Source organism: Protopterus annectens, chromosome 1.part0, assembly GCF_019279795.1.
Source record: "Protopterus annectens isolate FY-2018-M chromosome 1.part0, PAN1.0, whole genome shotgun sequence".
NCBI classification, from domain to species: domain Eukaryota; kingdom Metazoa; phylum Chordata; order Ceratodontiformes; family Protopteridae; genus Protopterus; species Protopterus annectens.
The window spans coordinates 1,293,490,633-1,293,506,601 of NC_056725.1; the positions used below are offsets into that span (position 1 = coordinate 1,293,490,633).

At 45.4% G+C, this 15,969-nt stretch overlaps 1 protein-coding gene across 1 annotated transcript in view; it reads right to left on the minus strand.

Annotated features, from left to right (window-relative positions):
• LOC122797682 (cytochrome P450 2D6-like) overlaps positions 1-15,969 on the minus strand; it is a 612,415-nt gene that overhangs the window by 122,377 nt on the left and 474,069 nt on the right. The window lies entirely within an intron of this gene.

The following is a 15,969-nucleotide window of genomic DNA, read 5'->3' on the forward strand; positions in this document are numbered from 1 at the left end:
GATATTAGGAGGAAAGGTGGCGGAATACACGTGATGAATAATGACAACATGTAAGAGTCATAAACTGCATGCACCTCAGAAAATGTGTATGAATACATATGTGCTCTGTGTCCATCAATGTGTCAGGTTAATAGCACCAACCTTCTAAATGTGTCCCTGAGGTCGTTATGCAGTGTCTCTGATTCAGTGTTTATTCTTCCCCATTCATATGAGAGGTCTGATAGTGAGAGAAAGCGCATGTTCCACTGACTACCTTAGAAGATTGATAGAATAAAAGGTATGGGGTTACCACCTGTCCACCTTTGCGAGGGACACTCCCCTGTGGGAAGTTGTGTCCTGCATAATAACTGTAATTAAGGCAAATGTTCTGTGATTTAGGGCAAAGACTACCTATATTGTCTGTAGTAGCAGCATAAAACAATTATGTTCCTCTGAAACACCTAAATGTTATAGGTAACAGTATAAGCAACTATAATGCTACAAGAGTATCCTTTTATTTAAGCGAAACAGTGAAGTACACCCCTTTCTACTGGCTGTGGGTGTGTTGCCCTGCAAAGTCTGACGTCTGTACATACAGGTCCTATAGGGTTGCCACCTTTCCAAATGGAAAGAGTGGGACATATTATGTAGAAATTTCAGACATTCCAGGACTAAACATACCTACAGCCGTGCATAGTACAGGATTACACTTATTTGCACAAATAAAAGCTTCATCTAGTTGCATGTGAATTGCTTATGCTACTTCACATAACATATAGAAGTGTCATATATAAAATATCTGTTGTATGCAATCATTAATGAAACGTACAATATAATAATGTCCTGCAATCTGGACATGTGCTATGTCTTGATTATTTTTGCACTGTCCCTCGCAAAGTGGGACAGTTGGTTACCCTAAAGTTTTACCTTGGCCAATTGAGAAGGTGGCCAACCTATAATAGGTATGCAGTAACATGACCCGTCCGACGGATGTGGCTACCACAACCCAACTACTTGTTTGTAATGCAGGGTCTCGGTTCCCATGTATCAGCCAGATGAGAGCAGAGTGTATGTGGAACACACAAATATGATTAATTCACTGGACAGGCCGCTGATTCCGTACAGTCAAACGCCATGCCGTCGCCTAATGGGCAGCCATTCCCAATACTGTAGTCATGTAGTCCGATGTGATAGGCATTACAAGGTGGGAGAAGATTGTAAGAAGAACACACACTTATGAATGACTCACCAGACAGACTGCTGATTCCGTACATTCGAACACCATGCAGTCACCTAATGGGCAGCCATTCCCGATACTGTAGTCAGGAGTGGCCTTAGGTCAACTGGTGCCCTAGGCAGAGGGCACAATGGCACCCACCACCACACCACCCAGTGCCCCCATCCTGGTCTACCTACACCAAATAAATACTGGTAAAGTGCACCCACTAAAGCGGTGCCCTAGGTGGACGCTAAGTTGGCCTATGCCTAAGGCCGGCTATGACTGTAGTCATGTAGTCCGATGTGATAGGCATCACAAGGTATGCCTAAGAGGAACACACGAATATGAATGAATCTCTGGACAGGCCACTGATTCCATACAGATGAACGCCATGCTATCACCTAATAGGCAACCATTTCCGATACTGTATTCAAGTATTCCGATGTAATAGGCATCACAAGGTGGGAGCAAATTGTATGAGGCACACACACATATGATTGTGTCACTGGATAGGCCGCAGATTCCGTACAGCTGAACGCGATGCCGTCACCTAATGGGTGGACAATCCCGATACTGGAGTCATGTAGTATGATGTTATAGGCATCACAAGGTAATATTGTGGTCCTCGCTCACACCCAGGGGTGTGAGTGACAGATGCAGGCACCAATGCCGGTACATTAGCAAGTGCGTGAATGAGCAGGTGTAAGCGTGTTTGGCTACCAGTATGCAAGTATTGGATTGGTTAAGCAATGTAGAGGCTAATCAAGCGTAAGAGGCTGTAACCAGAGGATATCATACAGCGCTGTCATTCAACAGTATAGGAATGTATCCCATCATGTAGAAGTACATGTGAGTGTTTATGTCCAGCATATAGGTACATACATATATAGAGATGTATCAGGGACATGCCATGTTGCAACAAAGCATTACAAACGAATGAAACGGGAAACACCAGTGACACATGTATTATGTAGTGGTGTTACTCTATGTGATCACAAGACTCCCTCAGACAGACAATAGTTGTACATTGGTCATATACATCACTCTGTGCATGTAATGTACATTAACACAACAGTACCTGCCCAATCATTATGTGTGAACAGTACCCCTGCAATGTGCAGCATCATCATCATAATAAAGGTAAATGGGGCAACATAGTGGGATATCCTAGGCAAGGTTGTATGTGGATGGCACATGGGTGCTGGACATATATAGAGTACTAGTAGGGCACCAGCATTTTTGCCAGATGTATGGGTATGGCTTGCCAACTCAGTGCCATGGCTGACTGACAGCTGTACTCCTTGTGAGGTGGTCAATGTGTCATAAGACAGATACTATATAGGAAAACTACAAAACCCGCTCCCAAACATGTCCAATGGTAAGACAATCACGGCCACCTCTACACAGTCATTGACAGACAAACACACACTTGCCATGTCCTGTATGCAAACCCCTACCATATCACACTGCAGCAACACGCATTTAGGGCACGCCCTACAGCAAATGCTACAAAGCACTGTACTTGTCTCATTCAGGCAGGCAGACAGACAGACACACACACACACACACACACACACACACACACACACACACACACACATACACATACACACTTGGCATGTCTGGAATTAGAACACTGATCTAACTACTTAACTACACTACAGCATTACGCAGTTACAGAATGCACTGCCGAGATTACTGGGACACAGCACTCCCAGAGGTGTATTTGTAGATGGGTGACATCATCGGCCTTGCTAACGGTAGGTATATGAAATGTATGGAGTGTGAACAGTATAAAGGTATTACTCAGTCCTCAGGCAAACAGGGAGAAACACATACACACACACACACACACACACACACACACACACACACACACACACACACACACACACACGCCAAGTGTGGGACTAGAACACCGACCTAACTACTTTATTACACTACAGCATTACCCAGTTACAGAACACGCTACCGAGATTACTGGGACACAGCACCCCCAGAGGTGTATTTGTAGATGGGTGACATCATCAGCCTTGCTAACAGTGGGTATAAGAAATGTATGGAGTGTGGCCAGTCTAAAAGCAATTTAGAGTCCACCGGCAAAGGGGGACAGACATACACACACACGCCAGTGTCGGGTATGGAACACCTGCTTATTTACAGATTACTATTACAATACTACATATATACGAATCACGGCACACAGACTACACATGTCAAGGCTGTCATTATGACCATCTGGGAATGCGGACACCAACAGGGATGCTGGCAGTTAAGATGTACATACCTGTGACCCTGTGTGTTTAAAGTATGAATCCATCCTGACCTGGAGTATGCCCATCTGTGGAATGGATGACTACTACCACTATACAGGGTTACAATGGCCATGCCCATAGACAGAGGCACATAACCAACACAAGGTGTCACTGGGCATGCTCACACACTTAGTAGCATAGGGCTGTTCGAAATGCACTGTGTCCATCTACACAAGGATATACTGGGCATGCTCATACACTTAGTAGCACAGGGCTGTTCGGAATGCACTATGTGTCCATCTACACAAGGATATACTGGGCATGCTCATACACTTAGTAGCACAGGGGGCATGCTCACACAGTAGCACAGGGCTGGTCGGAATGCACTACCATGTGTCCATCTACACAAGGATATACTGGGCATGTTCATACTCCTAGTAGCACAGGGCTGACTGGGATGCACTCTGATGCTAAACATGGAGGGCCACAGTGGCCATACTATTACAGGTAGACGTAAATAACACATTGTATTGGGCTCTGGTGTTGGTAGTTGTCATTGTTAGCGGGAACGCTGCTCTACATATATTTGACACCGGTCTTTAACAAATCAGCTGCCATTCTGAAATGACATGGCTGACAGTAGGCAGGCCTTTGTCACATATCACATGATACAAGGGAGTGTGGATATTACCCAAGTTGCATCCGCCCACACAGTGCCATTCCAAGGCAAATTTCCTAAACAGAGGTTAACTGCCATACACCTACAGGACAACTACATTGTTTTCTTATGCTAACCAGTGCTAGATGTGTAGCGTCCATATTCACAGCTGGCCACTGTAGATCCATCAATGGGGAGTACTGACATCTGTGCAGTGAGGAACACCTGGCTGATGACTCTGTAGTGCACAACAGCACTATCACCATATACCTCAGAACCTGGCACTACGATCATATACCTCAGAACCAGACATGTGGGCCATAACACAGGTACGGACCACTCCAGGTGGTGTACCCACATACATAAAGGCCACTCACATGTACTGACCAGTCCCCCCATGAAAGGCATCACAGATGAGCCATGTGCAGGGCACAGTGTCACATGCTGCATTCTAGGATGTAAATTGAAGACACCATCATGCCCTCGGACCACCACCACGCAACCATACATGTTGTATGACAGATGAGTATGCCACCATGTGACCCTTGACCTGTGTACTGTACTAAGCTCTACATCAACTGTAGACAGTACACATGTACTGACACAGTTACATCATGTGTTATGCAATGCAATGATACCACTGTCTGTGACCAGGTCAGCTGTACACATACCAAGGGCCCTCAGTACTGTCCACCATTAGCAGATGTCTGTTGCTGTCCACCAGTACACACCCTCATGTATGGATATGACATACATGTACCTGTCCTGGGTATGTACATGCCACACACACAACATACCTGTAAATAGCATAGCTGTTATAGTCCTTTGTGCAAACAGGTGGCTACAGCCATTACACACATGCACATGGAATGTAGGTCCATGGCTGCTGAACACTAACAGTACATAAGGTGTGATATCAGTGCTGACAGAGGTAACATCCCCTCTGTACTGGTCACCCATCATATCATACAACAGTCCAAGTGTCATGTATATTATTACACATATCCACCAATTGCAATGCCTACAAACATGACCAAATGTCAGGATTGTAGGACCTACGCACCTGTACACATAGTGTTGTGCATTCAGATAACATGCATGTGCAGTTGCTGATGTATGCAGGTGTCGTGTATCCTAGTACATCATGCAGCTGCAATGCAGACTCAGCATTGCCAACTGTATATGGTGATATGCTGAATGTACAGAAAGATGTACCACAGGTATGGACAGATGTGTTGAAATAACTAAGTGGCAGGGCAAATTTGCAGATGGATGTTTGTTGTGGACAGTTCACAGGTGTGGCACAAGCGGTCCTACAATACCCTGTGTAACTGGTAGGCAATGGTTTCATTAATTGAAGGACATAACACACAACTTAGACAGCAGTCAGGGTGATAGCGAAGGTAAATCGCTTGACACCTGTTAATAGATATGACGTCCCTAGTGCATATATTAGCACTGTTGTCACAGGAAGCATCAGTACAGTTTGTAATGTGTGTAATACTGCTGTACATCTGACATACATAACATGAGCTAGGCAGGTCTGAGATTCACAGTACTGGCATGTGTGGTTGCATGTGTGTCCATATTTGTCACATATTGTGGGGAATACATCTCAATTGTTACTCACTCTCCTGTACACTAGTGTACACATCTGTACAGACTGCAATGTATAAAGCAGGACATAGGCAGGGGCATGTATCTCACACATGTGAGGTATCTGTAGATGCACCACATATGTGTAGTAATTACTGAATGCCACAGTGTGTCTCTGTAGGGCTGAGTGGTCCTTGGGATGAGAATTTATGTTACCATACTGAACTGATAGGACCCCTCCCACCATCCAGGTGATGCATTCAACTATCCATGTTGATGTCCCCGATCTTAGGTCATACTGACTACCTGTACATGTGTATTCTCTGTGGCGCGTCATGTAGGTGCACAGTACTGTAATGATGATTTGCACATAGGCAGTGGTCCTCAGCACACCAGTAGCAACTGTATGTGAGTGTGTGTTACTGTGTCGGTGAAGCCATGAGTGTGTGTGCATATGTGTGTGTGTTACAGTGTCAATGAATACATGTGTGTCAATACCTGAGTGTGTGGGTGCAGTTGTGTGTTGGCATCCTGTCATGGGAATGTGTATTACTGATTCCCATTGAGGCACCACACTTCCCACTGGCCTCTACCCTTGTAATCAGCTCTCCACTCTCTTACCTCACCACTTCATGTAACTGTACCTGTGATGCCACCCCTTATGGATGTCACGTCTGTGGCCACAGTAGCTTAATACACAGCTATCATGCTCTTGGAACAGTAGACATGTTTGTAACGTGGGACATTTTCACTGGTATGTGGCATTATGACTGGTATAGGAAGAGAGCTAGCTGATATGATGAAGAGAAGGAAGGTTGATATATTGTGCGTGCAAGAGACCAGATGGAAGGGAAGTAAGGCCAGGTGTTTAGGAAATGGATTCAAATTGTTCTATCATGGTGTGGATGGCAGGATAAATGGGGTAGGGGTTATACTAAAGGAACAATATGCCCAGAGTGTTTTACATGTGAAGAGAGTGTCTGACAGAGTGATGTTTATGAAGCTCGAAACTGATGATGTAATGATGAATGTTGTTAGTGCATATGCTCCACAAGATGGGTGTGCAATGGATGAGAAAGAGAAATTTTGGAGTGAGTTGGATGAAGTTGTGGTGAGCGTACCCAAGGGTGAGAGACTAGTGATTGGAGTGGACTTTAATGGGCATGTTGGTGAAGTGAACAGAGGGGATGAGGAAGTGATGGGTAGGTATGGTGTTAAGGAGAGAAATGCAGAAGGTCAGATGATTGTGGATTTTGCGAAAAAGATGGACATGGTTGTGGTGAATACGTATTTTAAGAAGAGGGAGGAGCATAGGGTGACGTACAAGAGTGGAGGAAGATGCACACAGGTGGATTATATCCTATGTAGGAGGGCCAGTCTGAAGGAGATTGCAGACTGTAAAGTAGTGGCAGGGGAAAGTGTAGTTAAGCAGCATAGAATGGTGGTCTGTAGGATGACGTTGGTGATCAAGAAGAGGAGGAGGAGTGTGAAAGCAGTGCCAAGGATTAAATGGTGGAAGTTAAAAAAGGGTGATTGTGAAGTGGAGTTTAGGGAAGAGTTAAGCCAGGCACTGGGAGGCAGTGGAAAGTTACCGAATAGCTGGGTAATTACAGCAGAACTAGTAAGGGAGACTGCTAGAAAGGTGCTTGGTGTGACGTCTGGACAGAGGAAAGACAAGGAGACCTGGTGGTGGAATGAGGAAGTACAGGAGAGAATACAGAGGAAGAGGCTGGTGAAGAAGTGGGATTGTCAAAGAGATGAAGAAAGTAGACATGAGTATAAGGAGATGAGGCGCATAGCAAAGAGAGAGGTGGCGAAAGCTAAGAATAAGGCGTAATGAGAGTTGTATGAGAGATTGGACACTAAAGAGGGAGAAAAGGACCTGTGCCAATTGGCTAGACAGAGGGACAGAGCTGGGAAAGATGTGCAGCAAGTAAGGGTGATAAAGGATAGTGAGGGAAAGGTACTCACAAGGGAGGAGAGTGTGTTGAGTAGATGGAAAGAGTATTTTGTGAGGCTGATGAATGAAGAGAATGAGAGAGAGAGAAGGTTGGATGATGTGCCGATAGTGAATCAGGAAGTGAAACAGATTAGCAAGGAGGAAGTAAGGACAGCTATGAAGAGGATGAAGAATGGAAAGGCTGTTGGCCCAGATGACAACCCAATGGAAGCATAGAGGTGCTTAGGAGAAATAGCAGTGGAATTTTTTAACTAGATTCTTTAATGAAATTTTGGAAAGTCAGAGGATGCCTGAGGAGTGGAGAAAAAGTGTTTTGGTACCTATCTTTAAGAATAAGGGTGATGTGCAGAGCTGCAGTAACTACAGAGGGATAAAATCAATCAGTCACAGCTTGAAGTTATGGGAGAGAGTAGTAGAAGTTAGGTTAAGAAAGGAGGTGATGATTAGTGATCAGCAGTATGGTTTCATGCCAGGAAAGTGCACTACAGATACAATGTTTTCTCTGAGAGTGTTATTGGAGAAATGCAGAGAAGGTCAGAAGGAGTTGCATTGTGTCTTTGTAGACTTGGAGAAAGCATATGACAGGGTGCCTAGAGAAGAGTTGTGGTATTGTATGAGGAGGTCGGGAGTGGCAGAGAAGTATGTAAGAGTGGTACAGGATATGTACGAGGGTAGTGTGACAGTGGTGAGGACTGCTGTGGGAGTGACAGATCCATTTAAGGTGGAGGTGGGATTACATCAAGGATCAGCTCAGAGTCCTTTCTTATTTGCAGTGGTGATGGACAGGTTGACAAATGAGATCAGACAGGAGGCCCCATGGACTATGATGTTTGCAGATGACATTGTGATCTGTAGTGAGAGTAGGAATCAGGTTGAGGAGACTCTGGAGAGGTGGAGATATGCTCTAGAGAGCAGAGGAATGAAGGTCAGAAAGGCTAAGACAGAATATATGTGTGTAAATGAGAGGGAGGGTAGAGGAATGGTGAGGATGCAGGGAGTAGAGTTGGTAAATGTGGACAAGTTTAAGTACTTGGGATCAACAGTTCAGAGTAATGGTGAATGTGGAAGAGAGGTGAAGAAGAGAGTACAGGCAGGGTGGAATGGGTGGAGAAGAGTGTCAGGAGTGATTTGTGACAGACGGGTACCAGTAAGAGTGAAAGGGAAGATCTACAAGACAGTAGTGAGACCGGCTATGTTATATGGGTTGGAGACAGTGGCATTGACAAAAAGGCAGGAGTCAGAGCTGGATGTGGCAGAGTTAAAGATGTTAAGTTTTGCACTTGGTGTGACTAGGATGGATAGGATTAGGAATCAGTATATTAGAGGGTCAGCTCATGTTGGACAGTTTGGAGACAAAGCAAGAGAGACGAGATTGTGCTGGTTTGGACATGTGCTGAGGAGGGATGATGGGTATATTGGGAAAAAGATGCTAAGGATGGAGCTGCCAGGTAAGAGGAAAATAGGAAGGTCTAAGGTAAGGTTTATGGATGTGGTGAGAGAGGACATGCAGGAGGTTGGTGTGACAGAGCAAGATGCAGAGGATAGGAAGAAATGGAAAGAGATGATCCGCTGTGGTGACCCTAATGGGAAAAGCCGAAAGATGATGATGATGACACAAGACACATACTGTTAACAGTATTGTACACCTGTACTACATGGTATATCTGCTGACTGACAACAGTCTTCAACATTTGTAAACTACACATCATCCTAGTCTGTTCACCCTGTGCATCAGACCATATGAGCATGTCCCTGCACCGATGGTGTGGATGTCAGGGATGTGGCACAGGCATCATCATATGCACAGGGTGTTAATGTTTGCCAGAGGCCTAGGCTGCACCATTGGATGACATCAAGTGTGTGGGTTTGGGCCTTTGATCTAACTGGGCGTGTGTGGATGTTATGGATGTGTGTGTTGCGGTGCCCTACATATGTGTCCAGTGTGTACGTGTATGTCTGCACACAGTTCTCCCATGCGTCTGGCCTACACAGGGGTATTATTGACAGCTGCAGACTGTACAGGTGAGGTATTACAGTTCACGGTGTCCTGCCATGGACATGTGACCTGTGCTTGCCAGGGGTTGCACAGGCACTACCAGACAGAGGTGCAGATTGGGTACTGTCTGATGTCACTAGTCCACTGGAACCGTGTCCCTGTTGGGACCATCCTGGGCCACATGCACGTGGTTTGCTGTGTCATGGTGTGGACAGCACAGCACCAGATGCACTGCTGCTGCTACCGCCACTATGGGAGCGGGCATGTGAGGTAGCTCATACACGTAGACCTGACACAGGTGATGTAGCAGGCCTACGTCCACATGCCCGATGCTTCACTCCTACCAGATGTTCCAACACAGACAGCTCATGCTTGTGGATTGTCATGTCATGGTCAAGGACTCCAACCATGTCACCCAACCGTCTATCCAAAGCATCAGCAATCTGCTGTTGAGCATTTAACATTGCCTGGATGCTGTTGTTTAAAGAATGGACAGCAGCCCTCTGTAGCCTCTGATCTTCTCTGTTGCACCATTCAGCATGTGCCTGTGCCTCCATTACAGCCTGAAACATGCGTCTGGTGACACCAGCTGCTGTGCTCTGTCGTGCAGGAATATGTTGGCCAGAGGTCCTCCTATGGGTGGGGCACCACCAGTAGTTTGGCTGACACTATGGTGTGCAGGCACACCTTCCATAGCCCCTACACTTTCCTGTTCCAAGCTACCACACGCCAACTGTCTTTCCTCTCTGGCCACTGGTGATGGGATATGTGCAGGTATGGGATCTGTCTGTGGGGATGAGGTGGATATAGATGGAATGGCAACCAATGGCACAGTTTCAGCCCCTGGCAACTCTGCCTGTGACCCAATCAAATGTTCATCATCACTGCTAAAGTCTGTGGGGACACTAACATCTGATGTACCGCAGGAGGGCAATGCACCTACATCACCTGTGAGGGCAGACAAGAACTGTACATTACAATCTATACAATAGACACACACACACACACACACACACACACACACACACACACACACACACACACACACACACACATGTGATATGACAGAAGGCATGCAACATGCATGTGATACGGCAGACGGCATGCAGCTCAGACAATAATAGTGGTAGTTATCATACATACCTAGGTTTCACACAGCATGCATGTGTGATAGCAGATGGTATGCAAATTACATAATTATAGTAGTGGTTAGCATACATCCCTGTGTTACACCATGTGGACCAGCACAGATTAACAGTACACCTGCCTGATGTGTGGCATATGACCTTGATAATCACATGTAGTATGACATGTGATCTGCTGACGTGTGCAATGACATGCATACATGTTTAACACAATGGTGTCCTATCGAATATAAAGTGGGGTAATGGTGTACCAATTCAGTGTTGTCTGTCCACCCTACAGATATACTGCAAATTTAGCTGATCTGCATGGCCATTGCAGGGAATCATGAGGAGTCTCTGGTGCTATACAGTGTGAGTTACAGACAGGGTTCATAGCCATGACTGTGTTCAGATACAATACATATATACCGTGGAATGTGACCCACGTCACTGAGGTGTATACACACTAAACCATGATGTGGAAGTTGTGACACAGGTCACTGATGGGTATACTGATGACACCAATGCACATCTGCAACCATATTGTTGCAGCCTGGCAACTATGGGCAGACATGGCGAACACATCAGTACACCATGTCCCACATGACATCTGTGTACCACACACACACACACACACACACACACACACACACACACACACACACACGAGGAGCTAGTATGGCATTTATGTCCATCACCAGCAACGAGAATGTACTGTATCTGTGGCCTGATGTGGATACTGTACAGGTAACTCCTGTTGTGTTGCAACACCCTCAAGATATTCAACACATCCTATGTGGTGTATTGATGTTATGCCTACACAAGATGTGCACAGGCCTGTAGGATGTCTAGCATCCCACATCTACATTATGACCATTATACAAAGGTCATGGCCGAACCATGTGTAGCCATTGTACGACAGGGTGTACACACAAGCACAACACTTCTAGTGTGTGTGTTGCTCCATGTCTCTGGCCATCCTTCATGGCCATGTGTGTACATGTGTTGTCCAAATTACAATGATGGGCATCTATTTCACATGTTTGTGTTGTCCCATATGACATATATGCTCCACTGACAACAGGGTTATGCAGATAAATGGTGGTGTGTGGGATATGTTTTCAGGTTAGGTAGGCAGTGTAGCAGCCAGGCCAATAGATGTCATGGACATGTCAAGATAGCTTATCACATTGTGTGACATTCATAGCAGGGCTATGATCCACACCGGTGAAACCTGTTTGCTGGCCATACTCCAGCCCATTGTGTAGTACTGTTTGTATTCACCACATGTCTAGATCAGATCTGCTGTATGTTCCTAAAGTGAACAGCACCTCCACCATTATATGCACAGCTGTCAACACATCTGGAAATAAAGTTTTTGAGGAATCATGTTGGTGAGATGATTCACATAGTTTGCAAATGTGGCACATGGATAGTCATTGTGATGCATTGCAAGTCTGACCTGTATATTGTGATAGGACCATACATTATGTGTACATGTTGTGAATGGCCACATGGCAGATTTGTGCATTACGGTTCCTGATAAATAATAACACTCTCACCTGCAACGGGCTGCTGTTGCCATGGAATGCCAGTGGTACCTAAATAGGAGTAACACAGCAGTATGAGCATAATCCACCCCTGTATAAAGGCTACAGGGAGCAATGTGCATAACACATACACCAGTACATTAGACTATACTATGGTGTATGCACATGTGTGCATACACAGAGTAGCATACTATAATATGCGGCATGTGTGTATACATGCCTTGCATATGATGTTACATTACATATTGTACAGTGACACATGCAGCTATATGAAATATAGTTGTTATAGGTGCAGCACTGACTTAACAGGCAACTCCAGGCTCAGTGGTTGAGAGACACCCACCTCCACAATATCGGCTAAGGTTTGTGGATGTGGTTCTGCAGGTGTCCCCAGGTTGGCCAGTAGCTCCTCGGTGCGTGTGAGTGGGGGTCAGGTTGGTGGTCCACCACCTGTTGCACCTTGTTCCCTGGTAATTGCATTCACATGCTGTTTCGCCCATCTAATGAGGTCTGTACAGTGTCTGCGCACCTGCAGGTATGTGTGGTTGTGGCCACCCACATCATTAACCCTCCTGCGAAGTTCCATCCACAGGGCATCCCACTGCTGTGCATCCTGTGGCACATGGCTGAACAGGATGTCATGATTATTGAGTAGGTATGGGATGAGGGCCTCATCCTCCAAGCGTGTAAAAGGGGTAGCCTTGCACGCGGCGTACCTGGAAGACATAATGATGGAGACAGGTCACAGTACCTCAGAGAAATACAGAGCTACAACTGAACATACATGTGTATCGCATTACTTCAGTTTAAATAGTTGTATTTGCAAACCTACATGACACTGACGTGTTTGTGTTACACACATGTGACACTCAATGTTGAGTGGATATTATCACCATATATGTGTGTGTGTGTCACCTGATTACATTGCTCATACTCCATGTGGTTGTTGTCTTGATATGGGCATGTCTGTTTGCCTGTACTGGTGTTCCTACCTATCAGCACATGGCTGGATGTGTCCACATTAATGCAGTCAACCTTGATGCAGTGTATATGCCACATATAAGGACTTACACTGCCTTAACAGACATGACCTGTGACCCTGCAGACATGCTCACATAAGGTTTTACATGTATGTGTTCTGCCATATACATCTACACTGCACTGTACAGAGATTCAACATCCTGCCATGTATCACCTGTATTGTACATGTGATACACATGGGACACTGGCTAGCCAGATGGTATTTTCAGGGATGAATATCAACTATGGCATGTACAGTCAAAGTCAACTAGTGGGCTATATGCCATGGACCATGTGTGCATCTAGGATGAAAGGTTACCTGGCAGTAGCCGACAGGCGAGTCTGTGGGGCCAGGTGGAGCAGTGCTGCATTACTGATCCACAGGGTTAATGATACATATAACATGCATTACCATGCGGTCATCACACCATGTCTGAGAGGGGAGCAATGTGCAGCTTTGACAGACAGGAATGCATAGTATGGCAGGACTATGTCAAGTGTATGGGACAAGGATCTGTCCAGCATGTGGTAGGTGGATGTCCATGAAGTATGTGTTCGAGATCAGGATGAGTATGTGTAGCATGTCCAACATCACTGGGTTGGACATGGATTTATTCAGGTATGCATCATGCTACATAGTGGAGATGGGGAATGGGAAGGCTGGTGTAGGCCACCTGCACATGGCCAATACCCCTTAAAGGATATATGTGATCTGATATGGGTCACTTGAGTGGTCTATATGGCTGGACAATGATCTCTATATTCTTGAATGGCACCCTATTATTATTAGGGTTGCCACATATGACTCCCTGACAGGTGCGGTGATGTAGCTATCACAGGAAAGACAACTGCCCAGCTGCATCCCTCACACACAAGTGTCCATTATGATGACCACTGCCTAGGTGGTAGTTCATGGGTACAGGGTTATTAACATAGGGGTGACAATGCAAGTCAGCTATTGCTCCTATGTCATAGTCATTTGCATACTTCAATAGGCAGATGCCTTCTGTTTGTCTCTGAGGTATGGACTACAATGAGGGGAAATAGAATTCATTAACCCTGACATAATGTAGCTGCCACTGGTGTGATGATCACGTTTTATTCAGACACCTTCTGTAGTGTTGCTTTTGCCAGCAGTCCTGTTGCTAAACACTCCTGTGACATAGGAATGTACATCTAGTATACCAAGTGTAGGTGGTACACAGTACGGGTGATGATGTCCTAGGACCTGGCAAGGTTATGATATGCAGTGTGACATCAACCATACTGTCATCTACATCTGTACTGCTGACATCACTTACGTGATCAAGGTTCATGGCCTTCCAGACAAGACTCAGCAGAGTAGTAGTGCAGTACTTCCCATTATCAGTGGTGTCTCCCCCTTTGTTGGGTTGTGATACCTGCTGGTGTGTACACAACCTGACATGGAGCTATGTTTTATATGATGTGTATGTGGAGAGCATCTTGTTTTGCCATATGTGTACAATACAACCTGTGAAGTGGGCAGGTCCCATGCAGACTGAGTGCAGCTTGTACCTGCAAAGTTGTGGGTACAGGGGCCCTGTGGTGTACATGGTATATGCTTGTGTGCTTGTTGGGGGGAGGGGGCCATGTTTTATATTATCCAAGACCCTATCTGGATTGCTTATTCATGCTAAGCACTTGTCCAGGACTTGTAAACAGTATGTAAGCTAATGATTACAATAGCACTCAATCTTCCACATCACCTACAGGTAAGGGTGAACAGGTTTTGTACATACTTTTCTCACTTGTGTAGAGTAATGTAGCTGTTGTACACACTTTCCTCACTTATCTAGGTGAATGTAGTTCTATATTCAGGCATGTCCAAGAGTCAACTGCCAGTGTTCTCACCTGTCTATCTGATGAATCTGGACATCTTGATGCAATGTACACATTGCCTCATGTACACAGACAAGCCTCTCTGCCTACCACCCAACACTACAACCTGTGAGAGATGGACTCATCTAGCCAAACTGGAGGTAAAGGTCTCTCCAACCAAGCCTGACCCTGACTGCCATGTGGAGGAGGTACACAGTCGCACAACACCACACTCATCACATAAGCCTCACTGTATCTACCCCACAATTAACTGGGAAAACTACGCGTGTACCAACACATTAGCTCAACGGTTTCTGGAATTCATAAACACCAATGCCCTGACTCAACATATCCACACACCCACCAGGGGCAACAATATCCTAGATCTTGTCATTACAAACATGAGTGACTGGTGCTCCACACGTGAAGCCAACTCCTCGTTGGTCCAATCAGACCATGTGCTGAACAACATTGATATCCACATCTCGCACCTATCCCCCATTAAGCGAACCACAGTATAATATGTCTACAAAGCCAACTACATGCTTCTTTAGGCAAATGTGGTAGATGTCATGACACCCATGCAGATGGACAGTACTGTTACAACTGCTGAATCCTACAAAAATGCACTCTATAAGCACTTACAGGAGTGCATGGCTAGTGCTATCCCAAACAGAACCAGGATGCTATATTCATAATTCATATAATATTCATAATTAACTAAACCAATCTTGTGGTCCCCTGCCATAAACATATTGTACTACGGGAGGAAG